Below are 17,413 nucleotides of genomic sequence, written 5' to 3' on the forward strand. Positions count from 1 at the left end.
AGGTCCAAGCAACCTAAACCGTGCTGCCCAAATGATGGGAAGGACAGCTAGCATGTATTTATTTGTTTTTTTAGACATAAGGTCTTGCTTGGTTGCCCAGGCTGCAACCAAATCCCTTCTATGTTGGCCTCAAAAGCATCTGGGACTGGAGGTACAAACCACTCAGGATGCTCACTGAAAGTATTTGGTGCTTCAGAGTGTGATTATTATTGTGTACACAGCATCGTTTTAGACATTTAGAGGACAAAAAGACATGGTGGTCCCTTTCCAAATGGAGGTGTTTATAAATAAGGAAAACCTCTTTGGATGCGATGATACAGTGGCTGGGTAAGTAAAGGCATTTGCTACTAAGCCTGATGACCCGAGTTCTGTACTCCCAGGACCCACACAGTGGAAAAAGAGAGCCAATTCCTAATTGGTCTCTGATCTCCACACACATGCTCCACACACATTGGTACAAATGCATCTCCACACGCGCGCGCACGCACACACACACACACACACACACACACACACACACACACACACACACACAGAGTGTTACAAAAGTGGGTCACAGTCATTTCTCAAAAGATCCAATGCGTTGAAGCTGATGAATGAGACTGCTTCTTCTACGCAGGAGCTATGCTGCAGGCCAGCCTGATACAGCAGGATTGTCCACACACCACAATGAAGCAGGGGAAAGCAGTAGCCACACAATGTGGTCTCAGCACGTGGACAGGCCACATGAAGTGTGAGCCCCCAACTGTGCCACCACTTATCCCACATGCTGTGCCTGATGCTTGAAAGCAAAGCCACAAAAGACGACTAAATCACACTGCTTTGGGGAAAGCCATACCAGCAATGAAAATGATGATGATGTAAAAGGAAAGGTGATAAAAATACTGACAAAGCTGTATAGGTAACAAAATGGGATGACACACACAATAAGTTAAAAAAAAACCTTGTAAACAGTTGGCATAGCCTGATGCAGGCAAGCTACTGTATAAATATGTATGTGTGCGTAATGGATTCAGAAGTCTATCTACACACAGAAGACTTTTGGGAAGGTATCAGCCAAAATGTAAATCAAATAGTGCTAACTCAAAATCTATTTTACATTGTGTGTGTGTGTGTGTGTGTGTGTGTGTGTGTGTATGTGTGTGTGCGCGCACGTGCGTGCACGCATACACAAACCACCCAGCACATGTGTGAAAACCAGAGGACAATTTGTGGGAGTCAACTCTTTTCTTCTACTATGTGGGCTCTATAAAACAAACCTGGGTCATCAGGCATGGTGGCAAGTGCCTTTATCTACTGAGCCATTTTGCTAGCCCTCAAAGTCTAGGGCTTGGGCTACAGCTAAGTGGCAGAGCACTTACCTAGCATGTGTGATGCCCGAGTTCAGTCCCCAACATCAAGATAAACAGAATTCCTCTCCCTTCCTCCCTCCCTTCCTCTCTCTCTCCCTCTTCTGTGTTGTGGATGGAGCTCAGGACCTCACGCATGCTATAGTGGTAGGTGCTCTATCACTAATGACATCCCTAACCCCAGAATTCCTATTTAAAAGAAGTCTATGTGACCCAGGCAGTGGTGGCGCATGCCTTTAATCTCAGCACCTGGGAGGCAGAAGCAGGCAGATCTCTGAGTTTGAGGCCAGCCTGGTCTATAGAGCGAGTTCCTGGACACCCAAGGCTACATAGAGAAACCCTGTCTAGAAAAACATCAAAGTCTATACTGAACACTTGGGGAAAACTTGCCCTTTACCTCATCAGACCTGGACTTCTGCAGGCCAGGGTGAAGCTGACAGCACTTGGCAGCGGGAGACTGGCTTACTCTTCAACTGGGTCAAATGGAGAGCCAGGCCAGGTGTATCACTGGGTCATCAACCCCACTGATTGCAGGCTCAACCTTGCTTGATCCTCAAGTCCTTACCAGCTGGGCCTGCAGCTGCACCACCAGCTTTGTCAGGCAGAGGAGCTGAGAACAGCCTGTTGCCATAGATTCAGTACTAGGACCCCAGGCTCCACTGCCAAGCAACTTAACACATACAGTTCAGACACTGATGTACATGTTATAAATTCTTAAACACTTTATGTGGGGCCTATACTGCGCCAGGCACGGAGGGCGCTGCTTTATGTAGACTCATTTAATTTTCATAGCATCTCTGTGAAGTAGGGATTTGGGATCCTGTCTTAAAAACAAGGGATAATCTGAATAATTTAGCCACGGGGAGCAAGAATGTGAACTTTGTTCTTTCTGAGACATAGACGTTGGTTTTGGCTTCAGCTGATAGGGTGCTTTTCCTATTACATGGACCCAAGTTCACCTTCTCCACCTCTTGTTAAGGCAGGGCTGGCTCCCCAGACCCCATACCTCATTCAGAGATGGATACTAACAAGGTCGAGCCTCTCATGGGAGAGGGCTCAGCCTAGCTCTTCTCACTCACCAGGACATAGCTCAGGCATTGGACAAGGCTAAGGGAACCTAGATTCCAGACCTTATCTTTACCACCTTCAAATACTATCACAAACAGGGCCCAAAGGGACACAGCCATCACTGCCTGGACTAAGACAGAAGCCCGGAGGCAGTTGAAGAGGTTCTGTAGAAGGGTTTCCTCGCCTGATGTCCTACTGGGGATCCTCAATCCCATCTCCTCTGAGGCAGGAGATCAGCCAGGCAGGCCACCTCCATCTGAGCCACCTATACTGTAGGGAGCACTGCAACCCCCAGACCTGTGCCAGCTCCCCTCCACCCCCACCTCTCCTGGTGAACAGACACCATCCTGCTGATTTTAGGGCTAGGCTTCCAAAACCCGCCTCCCTCCCTCCACCTGCCACTCACACAGTCACCATGGTGTCCCCAGCAGGGGGGGGGGGCGCTTTGAAAAGGCAACAGTGCAGCTTTTTATTATCCACATAGCCCAGAAGAAGAAGCTGTGGCTAGATTCAGCTTCGGGTTGTTTCTGTTCCTGTGTGGCTCTGTGTTGAACATCTGACCAGGACATCAAGATTCTGTAACAACCTGAGGCCCCAACTGACTTGGGCAGGATGGATACTGAGGACAGTGCCCAGCAGCCCTCTTTTTAACCCTTTCTGGTCCTCATCCCATCCCAGACTGGAAGACTGAATACAGGGATTCTGTCCTCTTTCTGGTGGGCCAGAGAATCAGGGGGTATGCAGTGAGGGGGCAGGTTTGAAACAATGATATTTTAAAATTTCAAATAGCATGGAAAAAGAATATGGAAGGGACCCCATTTTGGGTTTACAGTTTAAACCATATTTATCTAGAGCCTCCCAGAAGGAATAAGGGCTCAGTAATCCCTGGTGAGGAGCCAGTGGTGTGTGTGTGTGTGTGTGTGTGTGCTTTAAACATCAAAGTGGATGTCCCTGAATCTCACAGCACGCATAGAAGGGGAGGCAAGCGATGGCAATGACTCTTCCCAGGAGTGAGCAAGGACTGGAAACCAACATATATGCACAGGAACATGCCACCCTGCATTCCTGAAAACCAGCTTCCCAGACTCCCTCGGGCCATGATGTATATAGTACCGGGCCCCTCCCTGTACCAAAACCAACCAGCCTGGCTAAGGTAAAGCCTTCCTGGAGGCCTCATCAGCTCCTTCCAGCCCCAAAGGCCACTTCTTGCTTCTACATATGACTTGCCAGCCTAGGCACTTAGAACTGTTCGGACCTAAGTTGCTCATACCCTGTCTGAATCACCAGAGGACTAAGGCTCAGGCCAGTCACCTCTGGGGACCAGCTGTAGCAAGTCACTCTTCAACCCAGTTTCAGCTTTGTAAATGAAATCACTTTCAGGCCTGGAGGCAGTGAGGGGAGGGGAGGCCTGGGTGGAGAAACAGCCTCATATCAATCTTGTCCCCTGCCATGTGGTTACTCAGAGTTACAACTCCTAACAATAATAGCCACCATTTATTGAGCATGTATCCCATGCCTGGCGCCACGTTCAACACCCAGCATACATTATCGTTATCATATTTAATCTTAGTGACTTTCACAACAACCCTTCCAGGGAGGCTTTAATCACGGATGAGGAGCTGAAGGTCCCAGACGAGACATTGGGTTGCTCAGCCAAGTTTCCACATGGAGGAGAGGGCAGAACTAGACTGGGACCCTTAGACCCTGATGGGTAATACCAAAGTAAGAGCTTGGACTGGGGGTTCAGGTCAATGGTAGAGTACCATGCACAAATACCTGATTTGATCCAGCACTGGGGAAAGTGTGTGGAGAGGGCTGGTGTGTGTGTGTGTGTGTGTGTGTGTGTGTGGGTGGGTGGGGTAAACTGTGCTTTGCACCAAACTCAACATTATGGCATTGATGTCCAGGTTCTGGGTCACAGGGGTTAGGAAGTGAAGGGTACAGCCCCCTCCCAACCAACCTTGCCTCTTACCTGAGCACTAGTGCCTGCACATTAAGAAGGGTGCTTCTAGGCTCAGAAACAGATGTCACTTGTTTTTAGGGGGTCAGGGGACACAGTGGATAAGCTGAACACAAGTTGAAGATCAATTTCCCAGACAGACAATGGCCGCAACAGGAATGTGATCCTCACACAAGGCTAATTCTGCTTCAGGTCCTGGTTACCCAGGCCTCTGGTAGGCGATCTTTTGCCCAGAGGCATCACCCATCTCATTGTAGGTGCACCGGGATGACTGATGTGGACTACTTACTGTATCTGGTTTTTAACATGAGTTCTGGGGAGCTGAACTCAGATTTTCAGGCTTGCACAGCAAAGGCTTTTACCCATGGAGCCATCACTGCAGCACGTAATCCCAGCACTGGGGAGATTGAAAGCAAAAGTAATACAGTCTGGGCTATGTAAAATGAAAAAAGGAAATGAAAGAAAAAAAATCTTTTCATATGATAAAGAGATGGCTGGTGACTTCCTAGACAGTTCAGTAATGGGCTGGTCACCCAAAAGACCCAGAGGGCTGGAACTGTGTCCCCACCCCTCAACCTCAGAGGAAAGAGCTGACTTTTGACTCAAGTGTCCTGACCAGTAATGTTATCAGTCTTGTCAACCTCCATAAAAACCACAAGAGTGGGATTCTAGGCTTCTGGACAGTGGAACATATAGAGGAGGTCCCCACAAAGAGGCCCTGCACCCCTCCCCGACACCTTTTCATCTGAATGTTTTGTAACCGCCTTTCTAACAAACCAGGAAGTACATGCATCTCCCTGAACTCTGAGTTGTCTCAGCATTAGTCCAAGCAGGAAATGTGACTAGTGGCCTGGCACTGCAGAGGTGGGACTTCCGACCAGTGGCTATCTGAAATGGGGTACAGCCTTGCAGAACTGATTCCAACCTGTGGGGCCTGCCTGGGGACCTTCCAACTAGAAAATCTGCTGTCCAGCTGATCCCTACACATTTTGGGAGTCACCTTTGGTTTTTTCACCCTCATTTTGGGGCCTGATCCCCAAAACAGATATGTTCAGTCTTGCTTTTGGAAGGCTGTCTTCATGGGTGGGTGGGGCAGGAGCCTCTGCTAGTTCTCACCATCTCATACATAAAACTTGGGTAACAATGTCAGCTGAGATCAGGGACAAGGACATTGAGACTCTGGATTAAGCAGGAGGGACACACAGTGACAGCAGACTTCTGGACATGAAGAGATATACGTGACTAGGGCAGGGGTGAGTGAAGGACAGACAGACTCTCCCTGTTTGGTCCTGCTCTCTCTCTATCCAGCCTGTCCTTCTCTTAGCTCACCAAGCTCATATCAGCCATGTATTTTATATCTACTTCTGCCAATATGGCCACTCTCCTGTCTCCAAGGTTTTTGCTCAGGCTGAGCCTCATGCCTGGCAAACATCTTCATGTCCCTAAGACACATCCATCCAAAAGTCTCCTCAGTGGCTTCTTCCTTGAGCTCCTCAAGAGGCACTATTGTCTTCCCTGGTCCCCCTTCAGGTGTGAGACAATCTCCAGAGCAGTACTGACCATGTCACACTGATGGCTCTTCTGTGAGCAGCTCCCCCTGGGACCATGGGAATCAAACCAAGGCCTTGAACATGCTAGGCAAGTCCTCTATTCCTGAGCCATGTTCCCAGCCCACATCTTTCATATTTAATTTCCAGTGTTCAGCAGGAGTCTGGAACAGGGTCATCTGGTAGGGAAGGGGAAGCTAAGTACTAAACACAAGATTCTATAGGGCCCCAGAATGAGGATGTCAGTTTGGAGGTCTGGGCAATCTATGGGGCCTCTGGTAGTGGATCAGTATTTATCCCTAGTACATGAATGGACTTTGTGATCTCTCTCCACATAGAGGGATACTCTCTCAGCATAGGCACACAGGGGTGGGGGATGGAGGTCTAGGCCCTGCTCTAAATGATATGACAGACTCTGAAAATCCCCATGGAAGGCCTTACCCTCGCTGGGGAGCAGAAAGGGGTTGGGATAGGGGGTAGGGGGTCAGGGGAGGAGGGGAGGGAGAGGGAACTGGGATTGACATGTAAAAGAAGCTTGTTTCGAATTTAAAATTGGTCTAATTACAATTTAAAAAAATAAATAAAAAATACATTTTAAAAGATTCTATAGGGTAGAATTCCCTCTATGCCTGGGCCTAAGATGGACTGTGGAGCATCTGCAGGGGAGAGATGTGATTTCAGAGACTCAGTCACTCTTCTAGCCAATCTGCCCTCTATGTTTTTAATAGACGTTCTTTCACCAGAAGAACACTCCCAGGGTATGTTGATGTAGCTGTCTTCCAGAACATTCCCAGACACTTGTAGAATTCCTGGACCTCCATGGGTTTAGAAGGTAGGAAGGCAAGCAAGGCTTATTCAGAGACCTGGCCAGCAGGATGGGGTGTATGGAGGAAGGAGAAGATAGGGGATGGGCTTTGGTGTTTTGGTCTTTGTCTCTAGAATTCCTTGGGAGGCCTGTCCATCACAACTACATAGGGAAGGTCTGGAAGAAAGATCAGGGCTTCAGACACTGGAGCAAGGGATGACATTTGGTCCTGCAGGGTTATCATAACTCCCCAGGTGAGGAGGCCTTGGGCTCAGCATCCTTCCAATACTGGAGCATGCAGTGCATTGTTGAGTCAACATCCCCAGAACAGTCTGCGGTGAGGGCCCAGGCATTGCCTGCCTTATTTCCAGAGCCCAGCCTGGGCTTTAATGCTCAATAAATGCTTATGTGAGGGAAAGAAAACCTAAGAGCCAGATACAGGCAGACCCTAGGGAAACAGCACCCTGGGGACCAGGGAAGAGGTGGCAGAAAGGCTTGGTGGCAGGGGCAGGGGCAGGTAAGATAGGAGAAGGCACAGCTCAACCTTGCTTCCAGAGACTCACTGGGTACCAGCAGACAGCTGGTAAGGAAGGAGACTTGAGGTATGGGGTGGGTGGGGGATCCCAGACTCAAGGAAACAGGGATGCAATGTAAAAAACAGGCAGAATGGCAATGTAAAAAGGGGAAGGACCACTATTGCTGGGTTCAGGGCCTGGGGAGGCAGATGGGATCCAAAGCACAGTCAGGCAGCCCTAGGCCTGCTGGACCCAAGAGGCTGGGCCATATACAGCAGAGTGAGGAGTCAGAAGGTTTGGTGTGTTTGTGGGTCAAAATGGCCAGTCCAAAGCACTGCCAGAAACAAAGTCAACACAGACCCCTGGCCAAAGTCAGTAGGTTGTCTCCAGGCTCCAGGGACCAGGCTGGCATCTCTACCTTGTCCTAGAGGAACAGCAAGGGCCCCTCTGGTCTCCAGGGATTGCATTATCCCTCTAGCTCTTTCCAGCTCTGTGGACCAGTAGGGTCCTTTTTGGAACTGTTTTGTTTTCATTTGAAAAATCCAGCAGACTAGACAAACACCCCAGAGCTTCTGATAATCTTTGGGCAACTGCACTAATGGCTAATTAGGGACCCTGGTGATGGCAGGACTAGTGCTCCATGGAAAACAATGACAATCAGGGTCAGGTGGAGACAGGCACCCTGGGTGGAGTTAGTGCCAATTACGCTAGGAGAGTCAACATGTTGCAGCCAGGGAAGAAGCTGGAGGCCCCGACACAATGCGGAGGCATTTGGACTTCATCCTGTAAGCAGTAGGGGGCCACTGAAGACTTCAGAGAGATTGGGAGGGTGATGCTGGCAGAATGTAAGAGGACAGGAGCAGACAGCAAGCAGGGAAGCAAGTAGAACCAGTGATTGAAGACTGGAAGGGGACCCTATGGCAGGAGTGTGGCCTATTCCCTGGACCTAGGTGCTTAGGTCTCCAACTCTATAAGACCAATTATACCCCTGTCTGCATTTGAATGTCGTTGCTCAGAAGGGAAAACCCAGCTTATTCTCCTGCTCAGCCTCAGATTGTCCATCTGCATCCATGGGAGAAATGCCCCTCCATCGGGGGTGGATAAAAGGGAGGAAACAGTTTCAAAGGAAAGGGGCTAGAGAACCCCCCCAAATATCTTATAAAGGCCTAATTCTGTTTTTTTTTTTTTTTTTTTTTTTTTTTGTGGGGTCAGCGATGAAACCTAGGGCTCTTTCATGCGAGGAAAGCAATCTACCATTGAGCTATGTGTGCCCAGTCCTTGGTTTTTTATTTTGAGGCGAGGGTCTTCAGCTACACCATTCTGAACACACCCAGTCTTGTCTGATTTTGAGGCTGGGGGTACAGGGAGCCTAGGAGGAGGACCAGTTCTTTCCCCACTCTCAGCTTCCCATCAGCAGCGCTGCCCTGGTGTCCCTAGGGTGCAGAAGGGCTGGCTACACACGCGCCTGAGCTGTGATCGGTGAGCAGCAGACAGTCACAGGAAAAAGTCTCCAGAAATAAAGGGAGATGTGAGAGCAAGGAAGGATTGCCGGTCTGCCGAAGTGTGGCAGCTGTCAGGGCAGCCGGAGAGGTGCAGTGTGTGGCACTGAACCACATTGTGGACTGGAAATGTTATTATCTATTTGCCACAACAGAGGACAAGCGAATGCACAGAATTACCTCTGCTAAGAGCTACTAAATAGATTGGCCAACAACTCTTCCTGCTGCTGGAGCCCTTCCATGACTCCATCCACCAGACCTGGAGGAAGGAGTTGCGACTGCAGCAGCCAGGGGTAGGTGCAGGGGATGTCACTGTGACCCAGCCTGGGCAAGCCCACAGAGCCCAGATAGGTTTGCTTCCTGCCCTTGGGCTATGGGAACTCTATCAATTTGGTGAGGGCCTAAGCCTCACGATGACTAAAACCAGACACCTGCAAAGTCTATTGAGTCTGTCCAGACATCTCCAGGTCATGACAAACCAGGTCAGACTGTGACAAACCAGGGTAAGGTCTCAGGTCCGCTTTGTAAGAGGTGCTGCCTTAGGGAGCCAATGCTGGGTGCTGTCCCCTACTCTGTAATCTGCCATGGGCACAGTGGTTGCTTCTGGCACTGGGGCACCCCATCTACAAGGTGGCACCTATGTCCCCTCCTTTTAGAGGTCTCCTGCATGCCTTCCAGTCCTCCCTCATCACAAGGTATGGAGGGAACATCTGAACTGAGCTGAGCCTCCATATCTCCAAGGCTCCATTTCTCCATCTGGAAAATGGTCTAAACACTGCCTTTTGCCTGCCATGTGACCGTGGTGGGTTGTGGGGACTCAGGACTTCACAGCAATGCCAAAAGACAGAGGAACTCTCAGAGCACAAACCAACCTATATGGGCTTCCTCCTGACCCGAGGACACGAGTCACAACCTGAGCCCAAGCGCTAGGAAATACCTTAGAGGGCCTTTAATGCCCCAGAACACAGGTGCAGAGGTATGGGGCGTGTGCTTCAGCTCCCAGCTGCACCTGTCATACAGATCCCCCGTCTGCGGATGGTAACTGGGTGGGCCTGAGCTTCACAGGACAGATCTGCTCAAAGAGCCTACCCTTTCCTGTCACAGTAGTGCTAGAGTGGAGTGCAGGGAAGATGTGTGTGTGTGTGTGTGTGTGTGTGTGTGTGTGTGTGTGTGTGTGTGTGTGTGTGTGTGTGTGTGTGTGTGTGGCGGGGATGGCTTTTTATCCAAGGTCACATAGAAGGGACAAAGCTGTCACTAGATGTGGCCTAGTAGTTGTGGGTGCAGGGGGGGGGCAGATGCAGATGGACTTAGACAACTGGATTCCCACCAAGCCCACAGAAGGAACAAGGAGCCTTCTTGGAAATGAACTGTGACGCCTGGATTTCAGACATGGATGGGTCTATCTGTGTTGGAAGTGGGCAGGAGGCAAGGTGCAGAGGACTGAGTCCCAGGAGAGAGGCAGACTAAGGGAACAGAACAGGAAATGTCTGCTATCTAAGGAGGCAGGCATCTATCTATTCATCACACTCCCCCCGGTCTCAGCAGGCTGAGAGGAGCCTGGGAAGGAGTGGCTACAGAGAAGTGTGTAAAATCCCCTTATATTATTACAGTTTCTAAAAACAGAACTGGATTTTTTTTTTTTGCGGGGTGTGTGTGTGTATTGATTTTGATGTGGTATGAAGTGGAAACATAAACAAAGAAGATTACAGAATAAGGAATATATTTAGTTCCATCAAGAAAATAGGCACTGGGGTAGAGGTAGGCAGAGGCCTGTAATCCCATTGCTTGGGAGATGAAGGTGGCAAGATTGGAAACTCAAGGCCATCCTTAGCTACACAGTAAGTTTCAGGCCAGTCAGGGTTATCTTGCAAGACCCTGTCTCAAGAGCCACCCTTCTCCCACACCCCCCCCCCACACAGTCGTGGTATACATATAAGTATACACATCCATATACATTTGAATTCCAGAGAAGGGTTTGGAAGGAAAAACATGGTCAAGGCTGGGTGAGTATTTTATCTACATTATATAAATGCTTTACAATTCTCCAGCAGTTGCTGGGCATAAGACACGATCTCTAAGAGCCTATCACATGCCTAGCTCATTTCAACCCCCATAATCACACTCCAAGGCAGGAACTTCGATTATTCCCAATTTCCAGGTGAGAAAATCGAGACAGGAGAATCTAGGCAACTGAATCCAGTGCTCTAAACTGCTAGCAGTTGTATTCACTATCTTTTAAGATTCTGGGAAGAGATGGCCAGGAGTATAGCTCAGTGACAGAGGGCTTGTCCAACATGCTTGAGGTCCTGGGTCCTCATCCCCTGCATAATAAGTAAATCCAGGAAAACACAAGTCTCAAGCTCTACCTTGCTGATTCTTTAAGCTGCTCAGGTTCAACTACCCCACCTTGAGCCACTTACCTTGTCCCCACCAAAGGCACAACCAGGGAAGAAGCCTCCTCCCTTTCCTCATCTTCTGTTTTCTGCAGTACTGATGATGAAGCCAGGGCTTTTCACGCTGGGCAAGCCCTCCCACTAAGCCACATCTCCAAGCCCCCTTCTTACTCTCTGGAGCCATCAGGTGCCCTGGGCTAGGGAGCAAGTGCGTCACTACTCAGCTCTGCCACTATGGCCAATGACAATATGCAAATGTAGGCATGACTGTGTTCTGATAAACCCTTATGGATACTGAATTCGAAATCCCTACCATTTTCACCCGCCACAAGCCTCTCTCTGTTTTCAATTCTTGTAAAGTCCACTCTAGCTCATGGGTTGTCCAAAGCAAGAAGGACCCTGATCTAGTGCTACCAGCTGTTGGTCCCTGGCGTGGGGGAGGACCAGGTCCAGTGGCCTGTTCACAGCAGACTCCAGACTAACTGGCACATGGCCAGGGAGGTGGTAGGGGTCACAGGGTTAGGAGACAGAGTTGAGGCTGGACTGCAGGCCCTGGCGGGTTGGGGGTTAGGCTGAGAGCTCAGGCGAGGGTAAGGATGCTGCCCTTAGGTCTTGGCGGCCAAGCCTGGGGCAGCCTGCTTACTGTTGAATGCTCTGCTGTTGAAGACAGCTCCTGGGTGCTGAGGAGCTAGGCAGGGAAGAAGGTTTGGCTTATGTCCTCTGCTCATGTTCCTCTATTCCTCATGCCCCACTGGACAGCTATGTGGGGTCACAGGGTGGTCCCTTCTCAATTTTGTCCCATCCCCAACCTGGGTGACACGGTACACACAACATTTACTTTACAGACAGCTGACACTGCAACAGCTAGATCCCTTGAGATATTAGGTCATGAAAATGTCAACTGGCAGCTACACGCCCTCACCTACTCCTCTTGCCTTGGCCTTTCCACGGCAGGCACCATGCTCAGACACAGCCTCCTGAATGAGGCCATTAAGACCCGACCTGGAGGAGGACTTCATCCTCCACTTAGCATCCCTTTGCTCACCTGAAGAGTATGGCTAGCCAGCTCCCAAGGGGGCTCTGGTGACAGTCGGTTAAGAAGGCCTGGCATGGGGGCAGCTGTCAATTACTGGAAACTTTTTTAAAAAGATAGGGTCTTATGTAGCCCAGACTAACCTTGAACTTGCAGTATGGTTGAAGCTGACTTTGGAGAGTGTGCTACCATGATAACTTTTATGTCACGCTGGGCATACTAGTCAAGAACTCTGCCAATTGAGCCATACCCCCAACCCCTAATAACTTGTTCTTGTTTCATGATTTTTTTTTCCAAGTGTTTCTTGGCATTCCTGCCAGTGCTCACAGTGCCCCCAAATCTCCCAGAGAGGTTTGTGTGGATTTCACCTCTCTTAAAGATCTCAGAACTGCCCAACTCCCTTGGATGGCTACATTGATGTAGGAACAAATGCCAATGCCCCAGCCTGGTCCCTCCTTCTGTTTTTGGACCCCTGTTCCAGGTCCTTTTGTCTTTCTGCCTTTCTCCCTCCTCATCTCAGTCACCCATTTACCCAAACCACCAACTACACTGGCCCTGAGCCTCTCCAGAGCCATGCCTGGTCTAGTCAGGCCCTGCAGGGCACCTTTTTCATCCCTCCCAGCATTGCTTCCCATCAGTGGAGGCTGCTCAGCTTCCCCCCATTATCTACTCTGGGGGCTCCTTTTGCCTTCCTTTCCTACAGTTCTCTAATCTCCCATGTGAGATCTGGGGGTGGGGCAGACCTGACATCCCCATCTCTTACTGGAAGTCACAATGTCCAGAGTTGCAGGACTGACACACAGGCCAGGGATAGTCAGTCCATTGAGCTATGGGCATTAACAGGCCAAGTGGGCCATAGCCCACCTTCTTCTATCCAGATGACCCTGAATAGAGGTCAGTGGTGTGCTGGTGACATGATGGGGCAAACAGAATGGGTTCTGAACGGCACTGAGTGGCAGTTTCTATATTTAGGGAAAGAAAGCCTGGCTGCAGGCACCAGGCAAGACGAGTGCCCCTTAATGGAGATGTTCTGCTTGCCAACCCCAGGCCAGGTGGATGTTCCAAGATGCAGCTTGGTGTCTGGTCCAATCCTGTGATCCTAACAACAGGAGCCAAGTCAATTCCTGCCAAACAGCCTTGGCGACAGGCGAGCAGCCAGAGCGGCCCCTCCGGGCAGAGGAATTAGTGACTTTTTCAGGGAATTTAGGAAACATCAGTGGCTAAATGAAAGAATCCATCTTGGTAATAAGGCACAAACACACGTTTTCAACATCGACTTAGGCCAAGGAGGAGAAAGGACACAGCGAGGCCAATTTGGAGGCAACTAGGATGAATATGCTATCACTCAAGGTGGCTGGCTGCTGTTTCCATGCTTTCCCTCCATCCTCACCAGGGGCCAGGGTGTTTAACACCAGGCTTGGAAAGGGAGTTCAGGATGGGAGCTACTAGGGACTCTCAGCACAGCCCCAATTCCCTGTGAAAACTGGCCACCTCCTAACCCTTGCACATTGGTGGCAGATGTAAAATCATTCAGCCACTGTGCAGAACAGTATGGCGACTTCTTATAAGACCATGTTGAACAACTACTGTGGGACGCAGCAATGCCGCTGCTGGGTATATACTCCCAGGGACTTAGAAATGGGATCTCAGAAAGATCTGCACAGCTGCATACACAGCCACATTGTTTGAAAAATGTGGGAGCATCCCAAGTGTCCATCACAGATGAATAGATCAGCCAAGTATAGTCAAATAGATGCCTCAGAAGGTAAGTCCCTTTATAAGGGAGAGGAATTCCAACAGGCACACGCTGTGGTATGGATGACACTTGAAGACATCATGCTTGACCAATCTGGTGAAATGAGGATTCTGGCTTGGGGTGCAAGGGGGGGGGCTGAGAATGTGCACTTCTGGCAAGCACCAAGGGATGTCTGAGCCTCTGGACCTCAGTCCTCACTTTGAGTAGCCAGCACCTGAATTCTTTGACTCCTCTGGTGTCTTCACCTTCAGGCGGTGCTCTCTGAGAACTAATGGGAGGAGGCATTCCCAAATCTTCACAGGAGCACACCAGTCCCTGCTTAGAGTCAGTCGACTTTACAGGAAGTGCTACTGCCAGAAAATGTGAAACTATCTGGGCTCTAAGAGAGGAGGGCTGGGGACAGGTATAACATGGTGACAGGGAAGACAGGGAGGAACTCCAGAGGGTGACAAGGAAGTGCCATCTGTTCCTCCCTTGCTCAGCAGCCACAAGTCCCTCACCCTGAATGAATGGAGTCTAGGGCCCAGGGGAAATGGCACACACAGCTCTGTCCAGCCTGGGTGGTTACTGCCAGTCTCTGCAGCAGTAACCTCTTTAGGGAAAATGGTCTGGAGCCTGCGGCAGGAGGGATCAGGTGTGGCCCACACCCTGCCCTACAGAGTTCCCTCATGCTAGGCTGGATTCATGATGCCCCCACGGGAACTTTTGCTAAGGAACAGGAGAAAAATGCAGGCTAACCTCGGGCTGCCACCAGGACTCAGCACACACAATCTAGGTTATGTCAGGCTGGCTCTCCTGGGCCCATACTGTGAGATGCATTTGGCTGAGACCGGGAAAAGCTCCAACTGCTTCCTTAGGCTGGTGACAGAACTGTCCTGGGCTCAGATGGTCATCTAGCAGCCAGGCACAGCCTCCCGTGGCTAGGAAGCCGGCCTCTCAATTAGGCTGATGGCTGGCTGACTCAGATCTTAGGCAATTAGGAGTACCGGGCCTCTTTAATTAACCAGGCAGCCCCTCTCCCTTCCCACTACAGCCGGGGGGAAATGAGGCCAGGCAGCCAGTGTGTGAGCATGTGTGCAGGCCCAATTACAGAGGACCACAGCTCCAGGGCTGCTGCACCTCCCACCTGTGTGTTCATTAGCTTGTGGCTGCTGAACACTGTCAGGGATCTTGCTGGAGAGGCATCAGTGTCCCCAGAAGCACCTGAGGATCTGTCCTCCGCAGAGAGGTCTGGCTTGGACACTTCCAGTGCCAGGGATCTCTCCCCTACATCCTTTCTCTTCAGCCTGCCCAAGCACATACACCTTTGGGTCTGGCTCCTCCAGACAGGGATCCTGCCTGCTAAGTCCTGGGAATCCTAGGTTCTTATAGCAGTGGGGTGTCACTGATATGGGTTTCACTCTAGAGAATAATGACTATCCACCTTGGCAGTCTGGACCTGAGGGAAGAACTCCCCCTCTTCTAGATCCCCCCTCACCCCTGAGTTCCACACAGGCTGTTCCTGTATGACTCACTGGCACCAGCACACTAACAGGGGGTCCCTGCCAGCTCAACACCAATATTGAGACTTGCAAAGGCATCCAAATTCAGTTACCTAAACTTTGGAAAATAAGGAACTAATGACAGCAGCTTCAATCTAAAGCTCAAAAGAGCACCAATTCTTCTAGGCATGGTGGTATTGTCTACAATGCCAGCATTCCAAAGGCAGAGGCAGAAGGATTGAGTTTGAGGCCACTGGGGCTACATATTTAGAATCCATCTTAAAAATGAAGAAAGGAAGAAAGAAAGAAGGAAAACAAAGAAGACGACTAAACCAAACCATGAATTCTAATAAGGAAAACAGAGTACAATAGACTGAACTGGGTTCCTCAAAATTCCAATATTGAACCCCAACTTCCATTGTGACTATACTGGAAGAGAGACTACTCTGAAAGTAAAGGGTTAAGGTTAAATGCGACCCCAAGTGTGAGACTGTATCTGATATGATTAATTAAGAGGAAGAGACATCAGGGCCCCTGCCTGGTGCCATATGAGGACATGGGAGAAGCCATCCATCTGGCAGGCCAGGAAGATGCTAAATTGCCTTGGACTTCCAAGTCCTCCAATGCAGAAATCAAGGTCTGCTGTTAAAGGACATAGTCCAGGCTGACTGGTCCATGGTGCCACTGTGTCTCTCCTGTGATCCACGAAGGTCAGGTCCATGCTCTGTGCCAAGTGTCCAGTCTATCAGGAAAGCACCTGGGGTGGCCCAGTCACAATGACAGTGACATGGTCTCCCTGTCTTTGCTATGTGTTAGTGAAGGACTAGCCTGTGAAGGACTTCCTTGTACGAGCTAACCCACACCTCACATCCACCTGGAGCTGACGGCTGCTTTGTGACCTCGTCTTACAGATAAAGAAATGACAGCCCAGAGTGGTGAAGTGGGTTTTACCAGACCACTCCATGGCAGCCAAGCTGGGCATGCAACCTAAGCTGGCCCTACAGCTCTGGCACCTTTGTTTCTGCTGTGAGGAAGAGAGAAGCACCCCTCCCCTGTTGCCACACCCAGTCACAGTCAGGAATCCCTGGCTGGTATGGGAACAGCATACTGGCAATTCTGAGACATAGGGTGGTCCAAGTGGCCTCTCCCTGTGGTTTTCTGCAGGCCAGGACTCTTATTTAGAACCTCTAGTTCTTCCCCCATCTGTTTAGAATACACCAGAGACATGGCTGCCTCCATCCCCAACGATGCCTTGCCCTGTCCCTAAGCCCACCATTGCTCCAATGGCAGCCATTACCACCAAGCTTGTCCCCAAGTTTGCTCTGTCTCCCTGTAGTCTATTCTGCCTTCAGTAGCTAGAGTCATCCCTTTAAAACCCACAGCAAGGGCTGGAAACATGGTTCAGTGGTTAAGAACACTGGCTGCTCTTCCATAGGATCAGGGTTCAAGTCCCAGCAACTATAGGCTGGCTCACAACTGTAACTCCAGCTCCAGAGGCTCTTCTGCCCTCTTCTGGCCTGTGTAGCGCTTGCACTCACAGTGCACAGACACACACATAAGGCAAAACACCCAAGAAGCCAAGACACTTATAACAAAAAGGACTGTATCCCATCCCTTCTCAGTGCTTCACCCCGTGCTCAATGCTCAGTTTCATCCTCTTAAACACATAACAGGATTCCAGCTGCTGACCTTGACTTTTGGGGCTCTGTGGGACTTGGCCCAGCCCAGCCCTTGCCACCTCTGCTCTAAATACTTTATTAGATCCTCAAGCCCAGCTAGTTCTACCCCACGTTCTTTGCACCTGCAGCTCCCTCTGCTCAGAACAAACTTCCACCCGATCCTCCCAGGACTGACTCTTGCTTGTGTCCAGGCTCAGTTCAGAAAAGTGTCCCTTTCACAGCCAAAGTCACATCACTGTCCCCACTCAGTACAGAGCCCTCAGTCCTCCTGGCATTATTTTGTCTTTACTCATTTAAAATTTGTTTGTTGTCCCTTTTCTGCTATCCT

General features: G+C 50.0%; 1 protein-coding gene across 7 annotated transcripts in view; it reads right to left on the minus strand.

Moving 5' to 3' along the window:
- Nucleotides 1-17,413, minus strand: part of Rph3al (rabphilin 3A like (without C2 domains)) — a 142,018-nt gene that overhangs the window by 55,143 nt on the left and 69,462 nt on the right. The window lies entirely within an intron of this gene.

Source organism: Cricetulus griseus, chromosome 7, assembly GCF_003668045.3.
Source record: "Cricetulus griseus strain 17A/GY chromosome 7, alternate assembly CriGri-PICRH-1.0, whole genome shotgun sequence".
NCBI lineage: Eukaryota > Metazoa > Chordata > Mammalia > Rodentia > Cricetidae > Cricetulus > Cricetulus griseus.